At 42.3% G+C, this 26,821-nt stretch overlaps 1 protein-coding gene and 1 long non-coding RNA gene across 2 annotated transcripts in view; one reads left to right on the plus strand and one right to left on the minus strand.

Moving 5' to 3' along the window:
* Window positions 1-11,717: 11,717 nt before the first annotated feature.
* LOC108499295 lies at window positions 11,718-26,301 on the minus strand. The gene is made up of 2 exons (XR_001875501.1): window positions 25,195-26,301; window positions 11,718-13,338 (listed from the first exon to the last, which is right to left on the minus strand). It is a non-coding gene; the product is annotated as an uncharacterized LOC108499295 (long non-coding RNA).
* A 282-nt stretch (window positions 26,302-26,583) lies between these two features.
* Window positions 26,584-26,821, plus strand: part of ACTR2 (ARP2 actin related protein 2 homolog) — a 23,246-nt gene continuing 23,008 nt past the window's right edge. Inside the window, exon 1 of the mRNA XM_017818849.1 lies at window positions 26,584-26,696. The gene's annotated coding sequence lies outside the window, so the exon portion shown is untranslated. The remainder of the gene's footprint in view (window positions 26,697-26,821) is intronic.

Below are 26,821 nucleotides of genomic sequence, written 5' to 3' on the forward strand. Positions count from 1 at the left end.
GCGCACCGGCCGGCCTTTCTTCCCTAGGCCCCGTCGGCTTGGCGCGGCGGGTGGTGCCACTGATTGGCCGCAGGGCGCCGGCCGGGGTGACGTCAGCGGGCAGACGTGGCAGCTCGGGCGAGTCAGCGCGCGGGAGGGGCGGGGGCGGGGCCTTCGCGCGCGGGGGGCGGGGCCTCGCGGGGCCGCGCCCGAGAGTTATCCCGGGGCAGAGTCCGGGGCGCATCCCTGGTCCCGTGGCGGGCTCCATCCTTCCATCCCTCCCGGGATCCATCCGTTTCTCCATGTCTTCCTCCATCCCTTCCTCCATCCCTCCGTCCCTCTGGGCCCGGTACCCCCCAGCGCGGCCCGGTGGTTCCCTTTCCTCCGGTGGTTACCTTATTTCTCCCGGTGGTTCCCTTCCCTCCACGCCAGGCGGTGACCAGGCGATTCCGACCCCCACCCGGGTCTGACCCCCACGCCCCGATGGGGTTCCCATTGTCCCACCAAGGCCCCGGGGCCAGGGGGTGGTGGGAGGGACAGGGCAGGGACATCGCACGTCGGGAATGTTCCTTGGGAATGCGGACAGGCCGGCGGGTGGAGGGAGGAAGGGGAGAACCCGCTCTGCTGCTTGTTTTACCACTTATCTCCGTGTCTGGTGGGGGTAGAACTGGAGACCTTGCACTAAAACTGGGAAGCGCAGGGGTGGCAGCGCAGCAGCACCTGGAGCAGCACAGGGGCTTCTCCAGCCTCTGTCAGGCCTCTGTTCTCCACGGGCATTAGTGAGTGGCAATGCTTTTTTACACTGCCATTGCATCTTTTATCAAAGGCTTTTTTTCAGCGTTAGTTAGCTCGCATTTCACAGCATTCTTTGGGAACAGTAAATATTTCCGTGCTCTTTTTGCTGCTGGGCATGGAGGGACTGTCCTATGCTTGGGATCTCAGAGCAAACAACCTGTTACAGCTGAAAGAATTTGCAATACAGGAGTGTGGTTTTCTGGTCAACCACTTATAGCAAATTCTCACTCAACATCAGATTGTATTGCTGGCACTTTAGTTGTTGATGTTCCCAGGTTTATTCCTAGGCCCCAGCTGATTCCACAGCATCACAGAGGGCACAGGACTGCAACACTGCACATCATTCCAGACTCACACACAGGGCACTGCTAAACCTTACAAGTCTTAACAGCTCCTTGTAATGAGCTCAGGAATTTAAATCCCCACTGAACACATATTATCTGACATTATTTCATTACAAAGGGCATAGTATAATACACTGACCAAAGTTTATCTTCCAACAGGCTCAAAGGACAGGAGGAACAATCTCCAAGTGTATTGCAAGATCACTGAAACATCCTGTGCAGGGAAGTGTGTGTAGGACTCAGTTTACAAGCTGGGAAGCTTTAGATGCTGTGTGTTCACAATCCTGACTTCCAGGAGTGTAAGTACAGCCAGGGACTATCAAAATAACCAGTGTGAATGGGAGCCTTTCCCTTGGACAGCAACAGAGTAGAGGTGAAGCCCCAGAGGAACTGAAATTGCAGACTTGTCCTTTTTCTCCCCACAGTAAGACCAAGAGAAGTCACTGATGCTCCTCACATCTTTGTGGTTTTAGTTACGTTCAGTTCCTCACAAAAAGTCAATAAACTGTGCTGGGTGTAATTGGCAATGCTGAACATTGGTTACCAAGGGTTTGTGTTTCCTTTGCTTTCTCTCCTTGCTTGTTAGGTAACATAATCTACAGATGAATCTACCACATACCTTGCTGTACTTGCTGCTTCTGTGGTGGCCATCGCCAAAGTTTCCACTTCCCTTTCTCTATTACTTTGTGCACTTGTGAAACAATACCCATTTTGTTTGATGTTTGCCATCAGAAATCCAGTGAATCCTTTGAGACTCTCTCCTCTCTGTACAGCACAACTCTCAAGGCACTCTATGGAAGGTGACCAGATGTGCAGGAATATCCCAGATGACAAACTTCATTTAGCAGGCAGCACTTAATTCTCTGTTGAGTACAAAAATTGATTTTGCAGGGATATTTTTAACATTTGTGCTTTTACTTTTCTCTTTCTCAGTGAAACAAAAAGCTCCAACCACCCCAATTCCTTATTCTGTTGTCAGGAATAATGCTCACAGGCCACAATACATAAGAGGCTCTGCCACATATGGCACTGCCTAAATGTACCCAGCAAAGTCAGAGTAGACACAGGGACAAACCAACACCAGCTAACTATGAACCCACAAATTAGATTTACTTCTGAAGTAGGGCACAGGTTAATAAGAGTTTGGGATGCTGTTTCATCTCAGAGAAATGTGTCTGTGTCTGAGACGAGCATATTTAATCTGTGTGACTGCACTGGCAGGGTGGCAGTCATAGCAACCAACCCCTGGCTAAGGGGTAAGTATGAAAAGCAAGTCTCCCCCCAGCTCTGTGGGGAGGTGCAGGGAGGTTTTTATGCTGCCCATGCTCAGGCTGAGGTCACCTGCTGCCCTGATGTCACCTGCAGCTGGGTGCATGCACGTGTTTAACTGGATGAACAGGCTCAGCTGGAGACCCCTGCCTGCTATCTAGCTGGGATCTCAGCAATGGTTTATAACCTGTGTATCACATTCTGTCCTGTCTCTCCTCCTGCCTTCAGGGGTTATTCACAGTTTGTCTTGTACACCATGAACTGTTGGATGGTCAGAGAGGCCTTGCTCTTCTCTCACTATCAGGAGCGTAATGCAAGGGGCAATATCAGATGCCACTTAGGGAAACATTGTTTGTGTACCCTCAGGGCTGAGTTCTGCCTGTGAAAATAGAGGTTGATTTTATCCTGTTAGCTGCAGAATTTCCTTCAGCTTGGGCTACAGTGCTCTACCAGAGCAGCCAAGGGAAAGCCATGAGCACATGACATGTAACCATCTTCCCCAGTCCCATCCACCCTGGGGCAGTGTCCTGACCCACTAACTCATGTTTCTGAGGTTGAACTCTGCTTGGTTCCTGGTCCCACTCAGGTAATCTGCCCTCCCCTGCTCCCGTCTCTCTCCTCCCCGGGCCACAAAAGGCGTGTGCCAGAGAAGGTTTTGGGAAATGAGGGGACAGGAGAGCAGAGGACGGGAGGGAGGGCGAAAGCAAGCTGCAGTGGCTACAGTCAGGTGTCAGAGGGGAAAGGAAGGAGGAGAAACAGCACAGATGATGGGGGGAGGAATGTTACAGCTCAGGTTTTGCAGTGCAGTACAGAGCCCCCATGCCTGCTCTGCCAGTGGGACTGGGGTGGTGTCCCCTCTGTGGATTGCAGTCTGCAGAAAGCAGGATTCATTCTACCTTCCTCTTCTGCCCTTACTTTATATGAGATGGTCCATATTTCTTAGCTATATAACCATGTCACACAGTCACAGGGTGAAGGAAGGTTTCAGGTCTGCTCTCTACCACTCTACCACAGTTTTACCCTGAAAATGTCTTTTTTTCCCCTGTGTAACAGTTCTTGAACCAAAGGTAGGAGGAATCAGGCTTCCGACCCAGAACTGCCTCCCCATAAAGCTGTCACCTTAGCACAGCAGCGTTCAGATACCATTTGCCCCCTGCTGGGTCCTTTTCCCTAGACTATGTATAAAATCAGAAAAAAAGAAATAATATAGGTATTTATTTGCCCTCTTGCCTTCTTCTGCCCTTCACTTCCCCTCCCCCTTCTCAGTGTCTGATCCATGGAGTGGGAAGCTCACAGGCTGATAGATGCACAACAGTCTAGCCAAGAAGGTCAGGCACCAGGAAGGCACAACATTGCAATTGGCTGTTTTGATACTGGGAGTGCTGGGGAACAAACACTGATTTTAGCTTATCAATAGCAGTGTGTTTCTCTCGTCTTGCTCACAGTCCTCCCATGTATATAATCTCTCTGCAGGGCTTGTCAGCTACTGGTGTTTTTTAGACAATATAACCAATCCATTTTGGATGTGTTGGCAGCACACCTAAAGTGGTGTCAGCAAATTCTTCCTATTCATTCTTGATTTAGGAAGTAAAGGGCAAGGGAGAAGTAAGTTGCTGATGGATCTGTGGTACTGTTGGAAGGGAAAGAACAAATGAACCCATACTCAGGTGTAGTCTAATGTCAGAAAAATAGTAATGGAGAGGAAAACGGTATTTTGGAACCATTTAAAAGTGCTGGTCCACTACCACTCACTGCTTCTTACAGAAGTGCAGCGAAATTTATTGTCTGTGAATCACCAGGAAACAGCTGATGTGCAGCTCTACCTCTTGGTTTTGCTGGACATCTGGCCTGTGCTGTCACATCCTACAGTGAGGGGAATGGAGCCAGAGCTTTCACATTGGTTCCAATCACAGGCAGAAGACCAGAGGTGCAGGCAGGGTGAGGTATCAAGAGCACTCAGGGGATGTGAAGCAATAGCAGGATGCTCGGAGAGCAGATGTCCAACACCAGTGAGCTAAATCTCTTTTGGGAAACTCCTAGAAGGAGGTCTAGCACCTTGTTCTGCCTCCTTTCTTCAGGCCCAGTTTGCTTCAGTACTACTGTGAGCACACGGAAGTTTTTCTGGCAACCGTCACCCAAATCTGAAGTAGAAAATTATGTTGAGCAAGACATAAAACACTGTAATAAGCTGATTACCTATTAACTTTGGTATCTTTCCTTTTTCTGACTTTACACTGTTGCCATGGTTCAGATCATGATTTCGCTATATTTTGCAAAACTGACAATACCACATTTTGTATTGTGTGAGTAGCTATGGAGAAAGCAGAGAGTTGTGGGAGTTGCGGCTTCTGGGACACGAGCCTCATGGAAGCAGGGTAACATTGCCAGCTTAGGACAGCAACTGAATGCACCTGCTAAAATCATGGAAAAAAAAAGAAGGTTGGAAGAGACTCCAAGAGATGATCCAGTCAGTTCCTCTGCTTCAGCTGCATCAATTTTCGTGTCAATAATGGCGTTCTCGAAAACGTCCAGATATGACAACTCCACCGTTCCCACAGACCATTTATGACAGCATCCGCAAGAAAGGTAAAAAAAGCTCACCACTAAAATGATTCCAAGGATAAATTAAGCATCTCAGGCTTTTACTTAAGTTTGCTGGTGAACTCAGTACACTTTACTTCATCTGTTATCTTCTGGGCATCTTTTCAGTCATAATCTTCAGTGCCACGAGAGATAGAGGGGACAGAACCCGAGCTCATATGCTGAGTTCCTGTGTGTCTCTGTGCCAGCTGAGGATCCAACCTGTTTGTTTTTATAATGGCCACTCAAACTCTCACCACAACATGGGGTTGGACTTTGAGGTTGCCCTCTCCTGATGTCCTGCTCGCAGCACTCATTTCCTTCTAGCAAATGAACCCTTCCTTACTGCAGCAGAGCTTGGTAGAATGCCCCATAGACACTGGGGCAGAGTCCTGCTGGAAAGCACACCTGAAAAGGGCCCAGAAACATCAGCTTTGCTCAAGAGGGGATCAGAGTACTCCCTGCAGGGCCTGCCCAGGGCTATCTCCTACCTCTGACTCATGCATTTTGCAACAGGGGAGATAGCAGGGTAGTGCTCCATGGAATTTGGCCGCTCTGCTCTTTGCTTAGGTATCTGCTTGCTTAAGAGTTTGATTCATCATACCAATTATCATATAAATGCTCTGGCACTCATTCATGCAGCTGGGCTGGCATCTCCCTGCTTGGCACCGGATGTTATTTAACACTGACATTGATTTAATTCTGAAGGTTGCTTTATTGGGTTTTGTAGGTGGCTTTGATGCCAGAGTTCTGGAAGAGAGTTTCACCCTGGTAAGCTGAAAAGCTTGTATCTTCTTCATGTGGCAAAAGGATACAATTTCTAATGAAAAACGGCAAATCAAATCAGTGGCTGTACTTTCTTTTAGCTTTCCTTCCATTGTCACACCCTTTTTCTTCCACACCAGCTTTTGTGCCACCAGCCTCTCTTATGACCTCTTCCATCTTCAAAAACTTTCTTCTCAATTTTTCTTTGTTCACGATCCTCCTCTGTTTGCTCATCCTGTTTACACACCTGCCTGGCACATACTTTGTGTATTGCACACTTACGGGGGGCCTGAAACGTGATTCAACAACAGAATGTCCCTCTTGTTTCATGGCCTGACATCGACAATAACATTTTACACTTGTCGTGATCCAAATTTTGAATGTCTTTCTCAACTGTTCTTTGTGCTTTTTTGTCTTTCTTGGCCCTTGGCATTTTGTTCTCACCCTGTTCATTCCCTAGAACCTCCATTTAACTTGGTTTGGGGCATTCATTAGCAGGCTTGTTAAACTGCTTGCACATGCATGTCCAATTAAGTGTCAGGAGAGAGAGTCTCAGACCTATATAATGACATTTGGGTCTGCAATTGCACATTAAACTATCTTCTGGGATTATCTGTTTCCATGGTGGCTACAAATGCAGAGAGAAAGGAGGAGTCACCTCCCACACTACCCAGGAACAAACAGATATCTTCAGGAGGAAAGAACAAGCAACTTTTGCCAAGCTCCACAGGCACTTTCCTCTCCCCACAGGATTAATCTGGAGTCCTGCCAAGGCAATGGTTAGACACTGTTTGAGAAATAACTGTTACAGCTCAAAGATGCAGCACTAACCAGACCCTCAAAACACGGCACATACTGTTCAGGGCTTCGGCCTCCACAGCCTTGCAAGCACAGAACACTTTCTGACGACTCTCAAAAGTCCTTCTTACAACTCTGCACTTGTCCATACTTTCTTCTCAGTTTCCTGCTATATTTCATGCCTAAAAATGGCAACAGAGGAAAGAAAAAAGGCAGGCAACAAGGCCATTTAGTCTACCCAAAGCTCTAAATGAAGCCTCTATTTGATGTTGTATCTTTCTGTAAACAGGTACATTTCAACTCAAGAGTTTTACTTTGTTAAGTATTATGGGATTTGGGGAGATTTGAAAATAAGCTTCCATAATTGGTTTATCCTATCAGTAATGTTGATAACTGCATACCTTCCTTGGCTGGCAGGCTAAACTTTGAGTAGTCATAGACTAAATTAAATTAACAATGAACAGAAAACCAGATGGGATTAATCTTTTATTATTGTTATTCAGCATGAATCCTTAAGTGTAACAAAAGCTCAAGGTAAAAAGCTCAGTCTGTGGTTCAGTTATGACAGTCAAATGCCTTGATCTTTACCCTAACACAGGCCAGACAGAACTGTCCAGGATTAGGCATCATCCCTATTATTTCAAATAGAAGCTCATCATTTGTATCATATGAGGTTACACCACTACAGTCCTGCAAGGAGAATGGTACACATCAGTTTAACAAGTCTTTGAAGAAGCAAAGAACTGTCTTTGAATGGTGGAATACTGTGATTTTTGATAGCAGATTTTAAGAAAAAATAAAATTAAAAAAGGCTTCATTCCGCTTAAAACATTAATCAGTGAATTCAAGAGATAAAACTCTTCATAGTGGTAAAGCCAATAATGAGAAGCAAGCATTCAGTGGGTTCTTTAGTCCACAAATGGTAAGGAACCCAGCCCTTGCTTTACTGGAACAGGGATACCTCCAGGCTTCAACAAACAGGCAACACGACCTATTTTACACAACTTACCACCTGCAAATTTTGAAGACCCATCTGTGAGTGAAAATGAGTCCCAACATGAAACTCTGTCTGGATTGTATGAAGCCAAAATTAGGAAATTACACTCAGGATTCAGCTAAGTCTGGAAAATTTTCCATGCAATTCGAAGTCTTAATGAGCTGAGTGAACTTGTTTTCCTTCCCATAGTTTCTTGTTCTTTTCCTTCTCTATCTTTCTCTCCTTTTTTCTCTTCTCTTTTTGCATTTTTAATTTATTTTTTAAAGATTGCACTGTGTCTGCACTGACTTGGTACACCTATCCATACTATTTAGACACATACAACCTAAATAAAGCAAGAAACTCCTAAATTCCATAGAGCTGTTTCATTTTCAAGCTAAGAGGCAGCAACATTTAATTACCAGCAGGCTAATCCTGCAATCATCACTCCCTGGAACCACTCCACACAAGGGAAGGGTGTTAAATTGATTCTAAGTAGCACTGTGTAGTGACTGACAAACGTAAAAAACAAACAAACAAGAAAGCAAAGGAGTTCAGACACAGGACACATTCTGAAATGTGGTAGAAAAGCATGAATTAAGACTAAAATATCCACAATGGCAGGTAATTTAGATCTAGATTGATTTTCAGGTACACCAAAATGTTTCTCCCAGATCTCAAAGACTATTTACCACCTATTAGTCACCTATGGATTTTCTTGTAAGAGGTATCCTTCCATGTCTGGGAGGGTCGTTGCACTAATTCATCAATATGATCCTCTTCATGTGGCCAACCACAGTATGATATGGCACTGATGAAGCAGCTCCAGTTTCTTTCTAAAAGCAAGCAAAAGGAGAGAACAAATATATAATTTCAGGAGCTATAAATTCACCACTAAGAAATTAAAAAACCTATTTACATTACGTTGGCTATTGTGAGAAACAATTACAAATAATATTATTTGAGATACGGTACTCAAATTATTTGCCTGTTTTATCTTAAGAAAAGAAAACTATTCAAGGATCTAATAATTCATAGTTAAATGCAATTCATAGTTAAATGCAGTCTCTCCCTACATGCAGCATGCATTGCCTGTGTTCATTAACTAATGAGATTCCCTTTGTACCATGCAAAAAAAAGGTGACATTTTGAATACATGAGATTAACTATTCAAATTTGGCTGTTATTTAACATAATATTGCCCCATGTAATATGCGTTCCATAGTTGGGTTTTTGTGTTTAAATACAAAATCTGCTAAAATACGTGGTTCAAGAGGCATAGTAACATCATACCTAAATCAAGAGCATCAGAAAGTTGTGTGGGGCAGAAGGCCACAGAGGCTTATTATGTGTGATGGGGTTTGAAGAAAAAAAAATAATCAGGACAACTACATTTGCTTTCCTATTTGGCGTCCGTGGGATATCCCCATGGAAGAGATACAGCACACAAGGGAACAAAGGTGGCAGCTTCCTCAGTGATGATTTTTCATTGCTTTTTTTGTTCTAGTACTGTAGTTCAGAAAGAACAATGGACTACTGTGCTTTTCATCACCACATAATTAACAATATCAGAGATCCCAGCCCTCCTCATAATTCAAAACAGTCTGCCTCATCTTTCCTAGAGTGTGTCAAATTTAACACTTGGTGAATTGAACGAGCACCCAACTCTGAGCATCTATTTTGAAAGGCACTCAGTTCTACAGAACTATGAGGTCAGACATTCTTCCCCATTCCCACTCTGAGTAGTTGTTCAAAACTGTGCAAAATAACCATCCGCCCTATTTTAGTGGTTACATTTTATGCTCCATGTCATAAACCTCAAAGATTACTGAGGAGGATGCAGCCTATCTAAAACTAAGAGGACACGGGGAAACTGTGCAGTGACAACATGTACTGTTGCAATGTGCGTTGCGGACACGGGAGCAGAGAAAACTGATGGCCTCTGGAACCACTTGCTGTTCAGGGATACGACAAAACCTGCCACGGATCTTCCTTATGAAAGCTGAAGCAATGCATCTTCATTTTCTTTTGGTGGGCAGTCACTGCACGTGACAAAGAGAGCTACATGAAATGAACCGTGGGTACAGCACTTAGTCCAGCCAAAGCTTTTTCAGTCCTGATAAAGCCATTAAACTGAGTCAGAAACGACTCATTATTCTTCTCCATAACGTTTCTCCAAAGCAACTGGCTGCAGAGAACCAAGATACTGGCCTATGACAGGAAGACAGGGGAGAGTATTCCAAGAAAGTTCCAACTATACCTTTATGTTTATGGCCACTTTACCAAATTCAAACACTTTTCTCCTGCTCACTGGGCTATATCCCGAAGGACAGTCTGGCATCCAGTGAGGGACAGACCCTGAAAGAAATAGAACGGGGCACATGCAGTCTAATAGATAATGTCTATTAAATGTTTCAGGCAAGCTTTATCTTAATACCCGCCACTTGCTTAATAACTGAGAGTGATAACGGGGAATGACAGGATAAAAATGCTGCACTTTGCCCTTCATTGTATCTAGACATGTATGAAAGTCACCCAGGACTTTGGACTCCTTCCCACAGCTGAGCCAAAAGCTCATTTTTATTAATTTTATTAATTTTATTAGTTTTAAACACAAAAAGCATTCAAGGCAGAGCTGACCTGTAGGGGATGATCCTCTGTTTTTACAACTAGAATCCTGTTGGCCTTTCCATCCCAATGCATGACCCGCCCACACATATACAGCCCACTTGACAACAACGTTCTTAACAATCTATTTGCATTTTTAATCAGTTTATTGTAATAGTTAATAGTTGATTATTAATAGTAGGTAATTATTGTAGTTAAGCTTTCTTTTTTTTTTTTAAAAAAAAAGCTATTGATATAAAAAAGGAGACAGGACCAGTATCGCCAGTATCAGTGAAGTTTCATGTTCACTAAAAGAATAATAATGGCTGACACAATCTGCTCGTCCCTCCCAACATCACCACAACCAGCTCAGATAAAGACGTCCCCTTCCATTAGAGCAGCACTTGTGTGGGCACCATAATGCTTACAGAAATGTTAATTTAGCAGCAATTTGCCTTCTAAAGCAAGCAAAAGCCGTGTATAAAAACTGGGGCCCGTAATGCCTTGGTTTCACTTTTGTTTCATAGTTGCTACACTGTAACTCTGAAGCTTCAAGATGAAAAGGCTCCATCTTGCTGCTATATAGAAGTCTCTGTAGACAGGCTTACAAAATAGGTCTCCCAGGAATATATTCTGATTAGGAAGGGAAGAAAAATGAGGTATAGAAGGGCTACTCATTTAACCTGATAGGCACAAATATGCCACTCAGGAGGAACCTACTCATTTTAACCAGCAATTTAAATACCAGTGATTTTAAAAGTACGGCTGTTCAACTCCGAAAAAAAAATAAATCTTTAAGTTATATAATAGCAAAAAGTGACCAAACAAAAAGGAGATGTTTGAACTTGGACTTCTGAACATGTATAAATGAGATGTATGAAGGGGAATAAGGACAAGTACGAAACATCCAAATTTTGTGGGTGTTCAGGATGTTCTGAGGGACTTCCTTGTGGGCTGCAATCACATGCCACCCCTTCAACACTGCAGAAGGAGGTCACGTGCTGAACAGACTTAAACTTGTCTAGGTCAAGTTTGAGATAAATGGTCTTCTGCATGTAAAGACCCACTCCTGTATCAGTCTACATCAGCAGCTGGGGGAGAAAGGAAGGAAAGGGGAACTTTCAGTGGTTTGATTTGATCTATTGCATGTAAAAAATAAAAAAAAAAGCCCTTTTGTTTTCTAAAGAATGCTGTTCTACAAATAGATAGTGATGGATTGTAAATTACTGGATGTAAAGAGAAAATTTTTATATACGTATATTGTGCTGGCAATTTTTGTTGCATGAAACAAACAAACAAAAAAAGCATCCTTTTACTGATTTTAATACAGAATATTATCATATTCTGGCAGAACAAAGTACATCATCTGAGAAACTGTCTCACAATGTGTGATGTCTGGTATCTCAGCTAATATTAGCTTTATGGACCAAGTAATAATATTATGTTAATAACTGCTGATTGCTATTAGTGTACCAGACTGTTCCAATACCATGGTGATGAACATGCTGTTGGTGTCTGGAACAGATGGACAGAACACAAGAGATCATTGCCTTGATTTTAAGACAAATGGGATTACCTGTTTCATTAATAATGCCACACGAAAGCACAGACAAAACCACAATTTTATTTTCATCTCCAGTAACTGCAGGAAGAAAAAGACACACATTGGGCGTACCAACAATTTACCCTAACTTTCAGAGAGAGCAATCCTTTTAATCACCTGTAAAGCCAATGCAGCTGCTTTACGCTGTTAAGAGTGGAAACAAAATTCCCCACCTCACTGTCAGCAACGTAACTCCTTTGTAGATCTTTGCAAAGGTGATACTTCAGGCTGGATGTGAGGCAATTGCCCAACACTACCGATTCCCTGTCTGCTGATTTAAGCACCCCTTACAGAGAAGTCATTGCAACAGCTTTCTGTCTTTTCTTGAGAACTGAAAGCACCATGAGTGCCACTTCACATCAACTTTTTGATATGACAAAGAAATAGGGAGAAAAGTACACTTCAATTCCGTGTTGTTTCTTAAGCCCTACCACCAGGTAGACACTTTATTCTGCCCTCTCTTGTTCTTTCACAGAAATGAGGAAGAAAGACCAACAGACAGAAGAAGATAGAAATATTTTCACTTTAGGTTTTCCAGTTCTGTTTAGAATTAAGCCCATGATACTGGGAAAAAAAATGGACTTGGGGCAATCTCATAGGCAGTACAATAGATGATGCTGTATAGTATTGACAAACTGGTTTTGAGTGACTGAAAAAGCAGTTAAGTGGGGAAGAGAGCTCTGATAGGGCTCTGGGCCCATAACAATAAGGAATCCTTTCCTATCTCACCAAAAGAGGAAACTGGAATCATACTGCTTTGATATAAGAGCTGCCAATTTCCCACTGATACCAGAAGCCAGTCATGTTTGGAAAGGAAATGACCTACTGCTGCATGGCAAAGCTGGCAGGTGCAGACAGCATGTGAAAAAATTTCCCAATCGCTGATCTGCCAAGGTCACAAAACAGAAAGTACAAATGGTTTTAAGGACAATCATTAAGTTTCTGCCAGGTCATCTGCAGATTCTGACAGCACTTTATTCAACTTGGCATCCAAAAATAAGGCCACCAACATAGGTGAGGTGTCACTGCAGCGATATATTCCCTTCTCACAAGACACACAAACAAAACTCTATAAATTACCCTGTCAACCAACGCTAGCAGACACCAAAGCACCACAGTCATTCAAACAAACGCAGTGGCAATGCATCGTCTTTAAATTTAATCATCTGTCAATGCGGCCAGGAGCGTTCAGAAAGTTCCTGCTTGCCCTGCAGCGCTGCCTGGCCCGCAGACAGCTCCCGATGTCACACTGCAGCAGAGCTGGGTGACAGGAGCTGCCGAGCGCCGCTGCCAACGCGACAACAGCGAGCACGAACCGGCTCACCGAGGGGCCGTGTCTCGGACTGGAAGGAGGAACAATCATGCGAAGTGCTGGAAGTCTGAGGAAACGAGATTTAGCAGCCTCTGCTGAACGTGTCAAGCAAGGTCAGAGCTGGACGCGGCTGCTCACCAGGGTGTGCTGGCGGTGAAGCAGTAAAGCCTCAGAACTGAAACGGGAAAACTTTTCTGCCGTGCTTTCGCTCTTCATTCCCTGTTTACCTGCAAGCAACACCCATCTGTCCAAGGAATCTTGTCACACCGCTACAAACGTAAAGAGGTTTTGAGCAGGTCCCCGTTCACATCTGAAACACAAACCTTGAGAAAATAACAGGAAATAGCAGAGCAAAGACGGTTTCCAAGAAGCACAGAGCCAAGTCAGCACTTTGTTCTTAGTGGGTAAATTAAAAAACCTTCTCTGCTGCTCTGTGGAGCAGAGTGGAATACAGCAGAATTACTTACATTGCTGCAGAACTTTGCATTTGCAAATATTGACTGCATTTTCATTTGTTTCCAGTCACAAAAACAGGTTGGAGAAGGTTGTTATAATGGTATTAATTTGAAAGCTAAGCAATGATAGCTGCACATACAAGACAGCATCCTGTCCTCCTCCTGAGGGATGAGTTCTTCCCTCCATCCTGAAACGGGTATCAAAGATTGAGGGAATGAATTTTCTTCTAAATTGCCTGTTTCTCCTTATTTGCTGAGAGAAGCTGACTGGAATTTTAGGGTGTGATTCATTTTACTTTATCAATTACTTCTCTTCAATAAGAAAGTGAAGTTGTGTAATAAAAAAAAGCAAAGCTGTGTACAACACCATCGTGGGACTCCCTCTTTACTGTCTCGATAATGCAGTTTATTCATTTTCATTAGGAAAGCCCCAGACTTTCCATGCTTTGACACTACATTTTTAGCCCGGGTTCTAGAAATTAAACAATATGCTTTTTGTTAATTTTACTATCCCCATATCTAGCAGAGGTACTGATAAATGACTAGCAGAAAAATTGGTCTGGAATGAAGAGGTCATGATTCAGGGCATGAGATCAGTGAGTAAAAATCTCCATATACAAGGCTTTGCCATCTTCAAGGGTGAAAAAATGTAGGCGGGAGGAAAGGAAAAAGAAATTAAATGAAAGACTGTCCTGGTCATGAGCTTCACCTTTAAGATTTTCTTAGATATTTGCCAATGAAATCGGTGAAATGCTCTTGAGCAACAGTTATTTTTCAGCTGATAATATTAAAAATACTACCCAAGGAACACTGAAAGTGGTACTGGAAAATGTGACCCAAGATGCTCTGACTTACACTGAGTATGTTAAGAGGAAGATCATGGCTGCTATGGGTATGATCTGTGCTCTGGGGCACCAGGGTCACACTCTACACAGCCTTTGTGGTTAAATCTTGTTTTCCATGATACAGACACTTCCAATACATAGTGTCAAAGGAAGACTATTCAGGCTAGAATGAACATGTAGTAATACTTCTCACAAGCAGTCTCCCAGTCTCCAGCTTTCTTAAACATTTGCCCCTTCTGCAGCCAGGAACACATACCCATGTCTGCCGCCAAGGTTGCACAAACAGACCTCTTCCTCTCCCAGAGTCAAGAGAACCATCTTACTTGCATACTGGGCTAAGTACAAAGATCACCCCAAACTATTCATTTAGATTCACTTAGTAGTTAGTACATAAATTGTTGATATTAACAGAAAGAAGGCACTTAACCTTCATGATATCTGAAGGAAGCACTGGCTTGGAAGACAGCTCTTGTTTTCCATACATACCCAGCAACTCACAGATGGCTCACAAGGCTCAGTTCTAACCTGCTGGCAAATACAATGTTCAGTGCAGGAAAATGGTCTGAGTAGCCTGAACCCCCACCACTACAGCTTTTCTTGGCCCTGCAGTTGATTCAGGTGTTGGCTAAGGTTATGCAAGCACAGATCTGGACAGTCAGGTTACCTGTGCTAGTTTACACCACCACCAGCACTGCTCAGGCAGGAGTCATTCAAATACCCAGGTCACTCCACCTGGGTCAGAGTGTTGTGAAAGTCATTTGGCAGGTTTGACACCACCCTGAATTCCTTACGGAGGGGAATCCTAACCTCACTAACTCGGGATTGTTCGGTATTATAAACTGCGCCTCTTGAAAGAAGGCTCATGGCCTGCAAGCTCGTTGCTTGTTAAAATTGGAAAAATAAGGCTTGGAAGGCAGGAATTAAATAAGGAAGTCTGCTATCTCATAGAGTAATATAAGAAATAAAATAAAAATGGGGAATAGGAGTTAACTTCCTCAGATTTAAAAGGAACTTATCCCAGGATAAGAGCTGTGCTGTTAGACAACATTTCCTAGGATCTAGTCTACATACAGTTCTTGTAGAAGATTTATTACTTTCTAGAAGCACAAGTTACAGTTTGTTTAACTGAAATATTATTCTGTTACAAGCCCTACTGAATGGTACATTCTTCCACTGAGGCAAAGAAGTCTTTTTATCACACCTATCTATACAGATTCTTCCACCCTAGCCATCTCAACAGTTATTTTGTATTTGGGGGAAAAACGTTTGCACTTGGATAAGCACTTAGATAAAGCACTTTGTTTTGTGCAGTCAAAATGTATATTTTTTTTACATGCAATGATATAATCTACATGAAACCAACCTTTCCTTCTTACAAAGTCTGACACGAGGTATACACTGTGTATAATCTCTCTATAGAATACATTTTTAGCTGGTGCTAGTAAACATGAGGTAGTTTATTTAAACCTATGCCTGGAGCTAAATGAAGTTTTCAGAGACAGAGGGGACAAGTGCACAGCTGTTTATTCCGAACAGTTCTTCTGATAGTTTCCTCTTTTATTTTCCATTTATCTGTTTGTTTTTTTTTTCCCTAGGCCACTACCAGATATTTCAGCTACAGGTTCTCAAATAGTCAAAGGAGGATTATTTTTCAAGTCAACCAAAGCATTAGCAAAACAATGGAGTTCTGACCTACTGAGGTGAAGATCAAAGATGAAGATGATGATATCAACTACAGAAAATTGCTCTGGTTCACAAAATGTACCTATTAAACTTGACCTACATGTTCAGGTAGGTTGCTTTGTGGATCTGTTACTGGATTTTGTTTTCTCATTCATCCCCACTGTAGCTCCCTCCTAGAAAAATACACATAATTTTGGAATGACTAACAGGTTAAGCAAAATTAACCATATCAGTAATACTGGTGTAAGAAACAGTTAAAAAAAACTCATCTACATACAGATTTAGACCAAGACTTGAAATGCTAACTATGCATATTTTCACCTAATAAATAACCAAGTTTCAAATAAAATGCCAACAAACCCACAACAGGAGTACAGTGTTGTGAATCTATACCTCAGCTCTCTATGGAACAGGTCTGCAACATGAAAACAGGCTTTAGTGCTGCTCCCATTTACCCTTTCTGTGCCCCAGTCTGAGGCGATCTTGCCAGTGCTGGAATCACCAAATCTGAAGGAAGTGCCTTCTCCAACTGTTCTGATTTCCTAAGGAAGAAAGGCCTTTGTCATCATATTTAGTGTATGAGTGCCTATTCCGCTGTCTTCACTTCCTCTTCCAGTAACTTTTGAATCCAGTATCTGGTTTTCAAATGAATTTGGAAGTGAATCACAGGTTTCAAGACACAAAATTGTCCCAGATTTAGTGGAAGCAGTCAGCCAGCTGGGAAGAAGACGAGATCCAGATGGTGCCTCCAGCCATCAGAAAGGATATAGAAAAAGCCCCATTCTTACCAGGCATCTGACAATCCATATAGGACAAAGACCATACAGGCCAGGGGAAAAACTTGCATGAGGCACAAATCCATTGGAAACCAGGCTTCACTGATTCCATTGCTCGTGGATTTCTTGCTCATTTCTCTTAGGCTTTCCTACCACACACAGGGCTAGGGTTCCCTAAATATCTTCTCATGCCATTCACAGTCCAAGCTGTATTCCCAGTACATTTTCTTCTTAAAAACTCCAGTGTATACTTGATGAGGACTTTTTTCCACACTCATAATAGATCTTCTTAGTGCCCCAAACCACTCCACAGTTCTTCAAATACCGTTTCCGTCTCTGTACAATTTTTCCCAGCACAAGAAACCATTTTCTCTTGTGGTCTTATTTAAAATGGGATTCTGCTCACCGGCATTAGTTTGTAAAAGCACATGAGTCAGTCTTTTTCTTTCTATTTGCTAAGCTTAGATATTCAAATCCCCAGTTGGTATTCATTTACCTTTTGTGCAGGCAGAGGTCTTGCCCATGATGCCACATGATTGTGAATTGTCAGGAGGCCTCCAGGCTATGTGGAGGTGATTTCTTGTATGCTTAGCAGAGCCAGCGGACAGGATTAACTACTGCAGAAGTTCCTCACCACTCTTCAGATGTGCTAGCAGAAGAGTTTATGGGAGCACTGCTAACTCAGGTGAGGCAAAGTCAGCTGCCATATCTCAGATCAGGATTTTAAACTGCTTAAAATAACATACCTAATTGTGGTTAATATGAATTAGGGAGCACTTACAAAAACTTTCCGGTGACAGGTCAGTTTGTAGCAGCCAGAAGGACCCATACGGCTGTGGAAGGAACACCTCCTTCCTCTGCACATCTGGATCTGAAACAAAACATCTGTCCATGCCCTAAACTAGACAAGGCTGCAGCTACTCCTGTCCTAAGAAAATCAACAATCAGGAATAGAGTCTATAAGACTCCAAAAACATATGCTTAAAAAATAGAAAACCATGTTTTTCTAGCAACGCATTGTAAGGCCCAAGTTTATTGTACTTCTTTGGAGAGCAAAATACTTTTTGGCACATTCTCCAATCCCATAAATGCTGAGAAGGAGTGAAAATTGAACTAATGCACAGGACAACTGTTAAGTCTCAGCCTTCAATCTAATGTTCAATGAACATTACTGATCATCTCTATGAAGCAAGTTTTGCACATTCTTTCACAGTTTCAGTGGCCTTACTTAAAAAACACACACATGCAAAGAGTGAGTTGCTCATCTTGACTCCGAATAAATCTAAATTTTTTTCATATTTTGATATTTGATTCCTAGCATGTATCTTCTAAATTAACAAATGCCTTGATAGTAGAAGGTAGCAGTAGGCTTTCTTTCCTCCCCCCAGCCATCTATTTCCATAAAATTGCTAGGAAGCTGGAAGACTGGGGTCCTCTGTCTCTCTTCCACAAGAAGTGAAATGGCCAATTGGGCCCTATGTTATTGGTGCTAAATGTTGGAATAGGCTGAGTATGATCACACAAGCCTTGTTTCTGTAGGGGATTGGGCTCCAAGAATCATCCCCCAGACACTTTTTGCACTAAAAAGACATCTATGAACTCCCTGATCTGCACAGAACAAAGGAAGTGAAGAAACAAAGCAAGTAAGAAGTTAACCGAAGAATAAATTTCTCTTGGTAGTCAGAAGAGAAGGATGAAGAAATTTAATTACCACACCCTGCTAGTTATTAAAGGACTGTGTGGAAGCCATGGCTGGGCGACTGCTTATGCAAACTTAGGGAAATGTTTGCTTAATAACAAGATTAAACAGAAGGTTCCCTGACAATGTCTGCTGTGTCTGACGGGATGGGACTGTTACAGAAAACCTGATCTCACACTCAGATCCATTCAGGTAGATTGTTGTGTCTGTGTGGAGCAGACAGATTTGTGCATGCACAGGTTAACTGGAGCATTCAAACCACAGGGGGAAAAAAAGAAGAAAATTCTATTTTTTGCCTACAGACTGTGACAAAAAACAAGCTCAGAAAATTAGTTCTGTTATGGACTGAGACTTTGCATGCATGTATCCATTTCAGGCAGAGCAGAGTTGCAACTTGTTCTATTTGAAGGATTTGTTGCTTAGCAAACTTTTAAAGGAAGACTTTTCATGTGCATCTGAATGAAAAAAATTGTAAATTGAGATTTGGCCCAAAATACATATTTTTAAAATGTGGAGCTATAGGCAAAACCAATCAATAGATATACAAAATTTACAATAACATTTGCAAGTAAAATTCCTGCTATGAATACCCAGCAGAAATGTACAACGCTGCAGAACTCTCTTGGTTACATTTTTTACCACTGAATGGTTCACATTCTTCAAAAAGATTAGAAGTGGGAGGTTGCATGGAGCTACTCTGATTCATTTAATCTTTTTTTGTCTTCTTCCAACTAAGCATTTTCACAGGGGAAAAACAATGATGTCATCAAGTTCCCCTCCCTGCTGAGACTGTGTAGTTGCAAAGTTTTGTGCTGATTTTGTTGATTAGAAAATTGCAATCGGTGATATTATTAATAAAAGTAGGTTATCTTGCCGTTACTTCGTGGTAGTTCACGAGGGAGATGGAAGTACCTCAGTTAGGGGATGAAGGATCACCCAACCTTCCAGGATACCAAAAAGGAGACCGGAATTAGGCACACCTCCTATTTGAACAAAACAATTCCATATTTCATCAGGACTTATTCTTGTTTGCAACATGACTTTCCTAGTTAGAAGAAGCAAAGCCAGATGAGAATGAGGCCGATTAAATTCTGCCTCTGCAATTTGCTATAGTCTGTCCTTCTACAAATATTGATCCAATTATTAAAAAAAAATCTAAGAAAAAACACACTATTCCACATTAAAATTATTACATAACTTAACTACATTTTTCATTGTCAGGCACAAAGGACAAATCTAGTTGTTGCCATCTTCAATATCCAAGCTGCTTGTTGTTGTGATGTTTAAGAAAAAGGGCTGAGATCCTGAGTTATTTGTGCCCAGCTCTGACTCCATTTGGAGCTGAGCCTAACTAAGCAGCAGTGAGTTGCTACTCAAGACTGCCACCTCCTGTTTTAAATCCCCACTCACTCACGGGCTGATTAGTAACCTGATCATGGTGTTTCTCCTAACACTGGCTTTGCTTGTAAAGCTAATTCTACATAGAAACGATGTTTCCTCAAAAATAATCAGAAAAAAAAATTTACATAAGTTACAGAAAGTAAAACAACAATGAAATATGTTGTATCCATGTTACGAGCAGCTACTGATTTCCATGGATATCCAAAGCTATTAGACATAATGAACATAATAATAAAAAAAGATTATTTCTTTCTCAAGCAGCACTGTGCTGTGTCTCACTGTTCTGTGTCTCACCAGACAGGCTTATCCATCTTGTTATGCACATTAATCAATTGCCAGATAAAAATACATTACTGGCATCTGAAATGTGCTATTGCATTTATAAACTGTTGATTAAAGGGAGAAAGATTAAAGGGAGAAAGGGTGCATTTTTTCCCCCAACGATTAATATTAACTTAAAGTACAAGTGGCATCAAAACTGCCAAAACTGAGAAATTAGAGCCAGTCGTATACTTTGCACACTTCAGATGTCTGACAGTTCTTTGCTTTTAATAAATTAGGCAGCAACATCACAGGCTTTTATTCACATCTGAGACTTTCTCTTCATCAGCCTGGCTACTGGAATCCAAGTAAATGCACATTCCTCTATTACTATCTGGTCTGAGATATCAATATCTCCCTTGTCAGGAAGCATAAAAATTCTCACACGAAAGTTTTGACTACATCCAGTGTTCACCTGCAATTTAAAAACAAACACACACTTGTATTTCCTTTCCTTTCCTTCTTGTTTGTCTTATTCAATTTGAAATTCAGGGCAAATAATCTCTGCAAAATTGCTAATTGAAAGTTTGTGATATTTTTCAGTGTAGCAAGCGAAGAGAGGTTTTCCTTACTTTATGGTAGTGGTGCTGTTCATTTCCCTGTTTATTTCCCCATTTTCATTCTCAATCTTAGTAAGTTTTTGGACTTTGTTAAAAACAGAAGGCCTTAAAAATACCAAGTCTTTTGAAAAAAAAGTGGAAGGTGCAATTCAAACTCCCAGCAATATCAGATATTGATAATTTGTATACCTTCTGGAAAAGCTACTTAATGAAAGACATTGCACTTAATTCAGAAGTGTCTCTTATTTAACCAAACCTCCCTGGTCTTCAAAATATTGTAGAGAGCTCTCCAAGCACTGCAGGAGCCTGAGCAGGAGAGCTCAGGGAGGAGAGCATCAAAACCCCTGCAGAACAGCAGGACAGTGGCTTTCCTGCATCCCATAGACCAGGAAGCCAAAGAACAGATGTTTTCATCTCCTGCTGTATTTTTCAGCAACCACCTATATAGTCATGTAAAATATTTGGTAAAAACTGAATCTGAAAGTGCAGAAAACAGATAAACAATGGTAAAAAAAAATCCATTAATCAATTTGTTAAAAGTAACATTCATTCTTATGAGGTTCAACTTCACTGCAGCAAAGAATGAATTTATTTGAAACCCCTTTCTTTGAAAATTTGAGGTGCAAATTTACTTCAGCTACCAGAATTCAACCAATTACACCAAAACACTATTTTGCATATGCTGTGGATGTGTTTTGAAAACTGCATTTATTTTTTTAACAAGTCAGTCAAGCTCACAGTATTAAAAAAATCTATGTTGTGGTAAATGCACAGGACTGGGCATTAGAAATTTAGATTCTAGTCTTGGCTCTGTCTCAGACTTCCCCCATGAGATCATCACGTACAATTTATCCTTTCAGAATTGGCATCTAATTTTGGATAACCCAGCTTTGCCTGCCAGACTTTAATATCTGGAACCCAATTTTCAGAAAATGGTTTCATTCACTTCAGCTGGTATAAAAAGAACTCAAAAATCTCTGGAAATCAGGTTCCTGAAACTCTGAAATGCCACTGGTTGCCATTTATATCTCTGCAAAGCGTCCTCAAAATGTTACTGGTGACGTAAGTGGAGAATTCAGATTTATTAATACTTTGCATCCTCTGCACACCCCTAAACAACGGCAAAATATTTAGGGCAATGGAGAGCAGGGTCCAGACAGAGCATCCAGAAGCTTGCCATGAGTCCCGTGTCCAACACACCCCATCTGCACATTTCAGTGCTTCCACGTAGGTTGTCAGAAATTCACCTGTTTCAAATAAGAAGCCACAAATGTAAAGGCAGATTTTCTTTGTGGCCCCTGACTTTCAGTGAAATCAACACAAGTAGATGGCCTGCAAGGATCTGGGCCTTTGTGACAAAGCACCATCACATCTACAGAGGTCAAAATTCATGGTGATTTGCAGTGTGTGAACTCTAGAAGATAACTTTGTTTGAAGTTGTGTTTTAGAAGTTTTGAATGGCAGATGGGACACACGCTAGGGACACGACATGGAACGGAACTCTTGTTGAATTTAAGACACAAAGTGACCTTTACAATGTGTTCTTATGCTTATCTGGAAATGAGTCAACAAAAATAAAAGTTCTTACTGTCTAACCCTGTGACTCTAAAAAGGAAAAACATGTTAGTGAAAAACACCCAACAATAGAAACCTGTCCTCATAATATTTTAATTAAACAGCCAAACACCTCACTCAAGAATCCTCGTGGAAGCTACACTGGATCATACCATCTGTGTGAAGATGTTTTGCAATTATGCCAGTACTTCCAGCTCAGATGACTCAGAATGGGTGGTGTTTATAGGGAGGAGAATCCAGACCTCTTTGTCCTTCACAGAAATCCAGGCCTGCTGAGCACTCTTGTCAGATGCAGCTTGAAAACTGAGTTGTCTTTTCCTACCAGGAAAATTAATCCTGCATAGGCTCCCATGGCCACACTGCCTCTGGTACCCGAGCAAGGTTGGTTGTGATAACCAGGAAAGTTAGATAACCAGGATTTGGTGAAGGTCAGAGTCCCTTAATGCTAATGAGGTAGTCGGACAATGTTGGAAGTGTATCTGTTGAGGGCTTATTTGCCCTTTAAACCATGATTTATTCAGAAGTATTCAGACTTCCTAAATGTTTACCCACACTTTCATAAATCCAGAAAATGATACCCAGTGCATAGTCAGGGGACAATTTCCATGAATATTTCCAGTCTGCTATTTTTGGTAAAGCAATGACGTAATTCCAAGACAAAGGCAAAATGCCTCAATAAGAAGCGAAACAGATTATGGGAGAGAAAAGATTAAGGCAAATTCTTAGGTAGAATATCTTCCTCCTGCCCTGCCAATACAACATGGTAACCAGCCTCATCAGCATAGGAACTGACCTCAGTTTCTCCAGACAGCACAGAGCCTGTAGGTGCAAACCCCATACCCCTACACTGAGAGAGATGGCTCTGTGGGAAGTGGAAGTGGAACTAAGGAACACACTGCTTGCTTTGCTGTGTGTGAGATATTGCCAGTTCCTTCCAGACCCTCCTTTCTCTGCCATACTGAGCAGGGTGTGGGACAGCTGTCCCAATAACTCATTTTCCCTTTCTGTTCAGAGTATTTCCTGCCTCTGTTTGTACGGGTTCTCTATGGCTGCGCATTAGGATAAGCATGGAGCACTTAATTGGCAAGTTCATAGAAGTCCATTAAACTCAGTGTAAGGTAGTGGTAGTGTTTTATCTGATAAGCTTCAGCACTCTGTTTAGTCATCATATTTTTATTACCTTCTATCACAAAGTCTTGCTCACTCACAAAAGTCACAGCAAGCGGCCACACCTTCTCCTACCAGGAAACTGTGGGTCGTTCTCTCCATGGCTTTTACAAGGAGCAGCAGCAAGCAGACACTAGCTTTTTGGAAGACAAATCTATTTACACAATATTATGCACAGGCTACTTTTCATCTTCCTGCAAAACCCCCAAGTTATGAAGCATATATACAAAATTACGCTGAAGATAGGATATTATTTTTTCTTCTCTTTGCTTATTTCTTTACAACCTTCTAAGCAAGCTGCACTAACTGGAACATACACAGAATGGAATATGTGCAATATATACAGAAAAAAGATAATTCAAATTTATATGGTACCCATCAATTCATTGATTTTTAAGCTTTTCCATCTCTTTGCATCAAGTGACTGACCTACGAAAGAAATACCAATTCCTGTGTATTTTGGGTGTAGTAAAACTAAATCTCATTCTGTTACCCTGCTCACAGCAAATGAAGTTGACGAGTAACAGACCACGACAAAACTTCCTTTCCTGGTTCTGAAAAGGTTGTTACCGTGCTCTGCAACTTTCTTCCTACAGACACTGTTTTATTTTTTCTTCAGAACAAGAAGTAATATCTCAGTTCAACTTAATGAGTAAACTAAGTTTTAAAATAGATGTCTGTTCAAACCACACTGTATTTCCTCTCCTGTGTTGTACATGACCTTTAGTACAAAACAAAAATCTTTTAAGGCTGTCCAAAGCTAACAGCAACAGCTGGTAGCAAGAGGAGTGATGAATTTACCGACTGTACCATGCAGTGTGTAAGTTCTGGTACTTCCGGTGCAGAACTTGCATCCCTTTGATATGTAATCTTATATGCTGTGTTATGAACAGCAAATTAACCATATTTATACTTAACAGACCTCAATATCACTATTTCTTGAGTGACTTTAATTAGACCACAATTTCTGCTGGCAGTTCTCAAAATAACCTTTTGTCATACAGCGTTTTCTTTAAATAACACTGTAAATCCCTGGTAGGAAAAGGCTCATGTGATAAAAGCTACAAAACGTTATTAAAAAGTTACATGTTATAAAAATTAAAAGCTTAAACATATATAAGGATCTAGTGAATATCTAACCTCAGAAAAGTTAGTGGAGGCAGTTTGTTCTTTTTTACTTCAGGTCTGCCAAACGAAAATGTAGTTTGCCTCACAGCGGGGTAAATTTTGCCATCACCGTACATAAGGAGGCATAGCTGAATCATTCTGACAAATCAAGATGATTTCAACCCCAAATGAAACGTTTCACATTCAGAGACTGCAGATGCTTAATTCATGAGCATTAGTATGGTATGGCAGGGTACTATATCCAGCTTATTGAAACTAAGATACAGATGGGCTAAGTGCTTTGTCCAGAATTACCCAGCAAGTCCAACGGCAGAGCAGTAAACAGGGTGTAGTTTCCCTGAGTGAGCCCTCTATGTTGGGTTCAACAAGCCAAGTGATTTCAGATATACAGATTAATTACCTTTTCTGGACAAAGAGCAGGCTTTTAAGGCAATTGCTTTACACATCTGGCTTCAACCAGCAACGTAAACCCTTTGGTTGTACAAATATCAAAACATCATTCCCTGAAAAGTAGATTAAAATGCGGATCACATCTATATTAGAAAGAAACCCATACTCAGGTAAAGCTGCTGCAGAGTGACCAGGATGTCCTTCCATCACATCTGCATGCCACTGGATTAGTCCATGTTTGTTTCCATAGCCTCTTTGTCCTACTAGGTGATGCCCTGTTGTATCCTCATTCTCAATATCTTGATGTGACTAAAGCAAAAAAGAGTCAAATATTATGGCCTACAGACCTGTATTTTAAAATTTTCTGATTGTTCACACTACTCTGTAAAATTAAAGGTAGAAAAAAACCCCATTATAATCATGTATATATATAAAATAATATACATCTATACATATGCAACTCTCATAACTGTGCAAAACCCCTTATACTTACATTGTTTCTGTAACAGGCTGCTGTTGGTAGTGGACTGACATAGCTCATGGCATGGAAGAAAGTTAGTTAGTGCCATGGTCTACTTGACAGGGTGGGGTTTGGTCACAGGTTGGACTCGATGATCTCGGAGGTCTTTTCCAACCTAACTGATTGTGTAATTCTGTGTGAAAAATGGGGGTGGTGTTGGTTTGTTCCTGACTTCTTGTGGAAGTCAGTGGAATTTTGGGCAACACATGAAACGAATACCAGGCTGCCAGAGAGGAGCCGGGAAATCACACTTAACCTCCCCTTTTATTCCAGGCCCATCACACAAATACAAACTGTTTTCCAGACCTGGGCAAAACCTGGGAAGAGTAAAAGCTCTTCCGGGATGTTGATCTATGAAAACAACACAATATTCATTACAAATAGTTCTTTTAGCAGATGCCTGATTTCCCTCAGAGTGGGCAGACAGACCCCTGCGGGGAGCAGACGGTCTGAGGGGTGAGGGCGGGCAGCCCCTCAGGGTCCGTCCCTGTGTGGGCATGGGTAGGAGACGAAAACAAACAGTCCCATATGGTGACTTCGGGGGACCTGGTGTGATTGAGGTCACAGAATCAGCTAGGTTGGAAAAGACCTCCAAGATCATCGAGTACAGCCTTTGACCCAACACCACCTTGCCTACTACACCATGGCACAGAGTGTCACAACCAGTCTCTTCTCAAACACCTCCAAGGATGGTGAATCCACCACCTCCCTGGGCAGCCCATTCCAATGTCTGACCACTCTCTCTGCAAAGAATTTCTTCCTACTGTCTAACCTAAACCTCCTCTGCTGTAGCTTAAGACTGTGCCCTCTTGTCCTGTTGCTGGTTGCCTGGGAGAACAGACTGACCCCCACCTGGCTACAACCTCCTGTCAGGGAATTGTAGAGAGTGATGAGGTCTCCCCTGAGCCTCCTCTTTTCCAGGCTGAACAACCCCAGCTCCCTCAGCCGCTCCTCACATGACTTGTGTCCCTTCACCAGCCTCTCTGCCCTTCCTTGGACACGCTCCAGCACCTCGATATCCTTCCTAAACTGAGCGGCCCAGAACTGGACACAGCGCCCGAGGTGCGGCCTAACCAGTGCCGAGTGCAGGGGCAAGAATCGCTTCTCCGGTCCTGCCGGCCACCCTGTTCCTGATACGAAGCGACTTGGTGCGACCTGGGGACTGGGTCTGGGGGCCGCTTCGGCGCCGCGGGCCCGCCGCCATGGCAACGGGCCGGGCCGGGCCGGGCCGGGCCGGCGGTGGGTGGGGCGGGGCGGGGCGGGGCGGGCGGCG

Source organism: Lepidothrix coronata, unplaced genomic scaffold, assembly GCF_001604755.1.
Source record: "Lepidothrix coronata isolate B3197 unplaced genomic scaffold, Lepidothrix_coronata-1.0 Scaffold71, whole genome shotgun sequence".
In the NCBI taxonomy this organism is placed as follows: Eukaryota; Metazoa; Chordata; class Aves; order Passeriformes; family Pipridae; genus Lepidothrix; species Lepidothrix coronata.